The sequence below is a fragment of the Temnothorax nylanderi genome, unplaced genomic scaffold (assembly GCF_030848795.1).
Source record: "Temnothorax nylanderi isolate EJ_2023f unplaced genomic scaffold, tnyl_v1.0 TNYL_tig0391_pilon, whole genome shotgun sequence".
Classification (NCBI taxonomy): domain Eukaryota; kingdom Metazoa; phylum Arthropoda; class Insecta; order Hymenoptera; family Formicidae; genus Temnothorax; species Temnothorax nylanderi.
In genome coordinates, this window is record NW_027249453.1 from 87,791 (window position 1) to 90,072 (window position 2,282).

The 2,282-nt window shown below is 36.2% G+C and overlaps 1 pseudogene; it reads left to right on the forward strand.

The window, feature by feature from the left end:
• Nucleotides 1–251: 251 nt before the first annotated feature.
• On the forward strand, nucleotides 252–1,008 carry LOC139782146 (uncharacterized; annotated as a pseudogene).
• The last annotated feature ends 1,274 nt before the right edge of the window (nucleotides 1,009–2,282 follow it).

Genomic DNA, 2,282 nt, shown 5'->3' on the forward strand with positions numbered 1-2,282 from the left:
TATTGGAATAAACATGTCAATACCGAGCAATATCAGGAATGGAAATCTAATCACGAAGAAAATTGCCAGGCAAATCATGTCGGATCGGCAGGCAAAATGGAAGTAGACGCCATGAAGGAATTATTTTCAAGATCTGTCGAAAAGCATGGAGTTATGTACATTAATTACATCGGGGATGGCGACTCTAAGACGTACACGGGATTAGTGAATGCGAAACCGTATGGTGATGAGATTGAGATTATAAAAAAAGAATGCGTGGGACACGTTCAAAAGCGAATGGAAACCCGTCTTCGCGAATGCAAAAAAAAATCCTGGAATCGGCGGCAAAAACAAATTGACGGCAAAGTTTATAGACAAACTGAGCATTTACTATGGCTTAGCCATTCGAAGAAACAGTAACTCCAAGGATGACATGAAAAAAGCGATATGGGCAACATTCTACCATTACGGCTCAACAGACAGCAAGCCTGAACATCATTTTTGTCCCGAAGGCCCCGAATCGTGGTGCAAGTGGCAACAAGCGAAAGCTAAAGGAGAACTGAAGAATTTCCGTCACGATTATTCAGCATTGCCAAAAACGGTGTTAGATTCCATCAAACCAATTTACGAAAACCTCAGCAATGACAAATTGTTGGAACGCTGTGTTGGCGGATACACACAAAACAGCAATGAGAGCTTCAACCAACTTATTTGGAAGATAGCTCCAAAAACGATGCACAGCGGGGCCAAAATCGTTAACATGCTGCATTTCTTGCAACATGCACGTTCAACAATGGTGTCACGTCATTGTTAGAAATCATGAACGTGTTAGGAATATCGGTCGGATCGGGCGCGCACTTGTACGCTGCGCAAGAAGACGAAACTCGCATAGCGAAAGCCGAGCTGCAAGCGCAAGAACAGACTAAAGAAGGTCGAATACGGCGCCGACAACAAAATTTAGAAAATATGAACATTCCGTTGACCGCAGGAGACTTACACTATGGAGCTGGTATCGATGATTCCATGTAAGTTGACAAATTTCATGATTTATTCATTCCCAAATTTTCAAACGCGTTTTTCTCAAAACCACGTTTTTCAAATCGGTACCCAAAATTTCTCGAAAACCAATGAACCGATTGCCTTGAATTTTTTTGTGGTTATTCTATACATCATTATCTAGTACTTGTCATAGGATTTTTTTTTTCGTTGCTTAGTTTTTGTTTTATAGGCAAAATAATAACTAATTTTTGGTCGAAAAATCGCTATGTTATGTTCAAACGTCCGCCATTTTGTCATAAATCGATATTTTCAAAATCGGCTATGACAAGTACTAGATTATAGTATCTAATTTAATAATCTTTTTGGTTTTTTTGTTTCAGATGATTTTTGAAGAAACGCCAGTGGGTACCGTTTACCCGGATTTTTTTACGGCGCTCCAAAGATTATACCACAACCTCGTCAATTTTTTATTTTTGTAAATAAAAAAAATTGGACATATTCCTGAATGTGTATACTTTTAGATAGAAAAACTCCCAATCCGAAATTTTAAATAGTTTTCCTTTAAAAAATTCACAAAAATGACCTTTTTTCCGGCCTCCTAGGTGTATATCTCCTCTTAAGATGTTATAAAGGATAAAATAAATAAAGTAAAAACTCTTTTAAAACAATTTAATAAAATAATAAAAATATATAGATCAAAAAGAATTGAAATCAAATTATACCTTTCATTTAAAATCACAATATATACTACTACATCAAAATATAATATTACTTTTTTAGGCTTAAATCATTTTAATAATATTTTTAATATGTTCTCTACAAAGAATATCATGAAGAGGTTATAATGCAATTTTTATGGCTTTTGTAGACATACATTTAACAGTTTTATAAAATTAATACGCGATAGACATTTTTTCTTAGGTGGAACGGTGAATATCCCTCGGGGAAAATGATCCCAACAAAAAAATCTCACTCTAAAAATCCCGAAAAATATGTTCCCCGAATAAAATAATCCCAACAACAAAAAAATCCCCCTCTAAAGATACTAAAAAATATGTTCCCCGAATAAAATAATCCCAACAACAAGAAAATCCCACTCTAAAAAAATCATGCCTTTAAATAATTCGGTCAAATTCTGCCTTTAAGGGTAAAGCCAGCGAAATTCTATGTTAAGAATAGATTCGGTCGCCGAAATAGCCGAATATTTCCCGGTAACTGAAGGGCAGAAAAACGGAGCTCTATTGTTGGCGATAATGACTCGCTCCTTTGTCTCGGAGACTCGGTGCGCGAGGCATACACCCGTG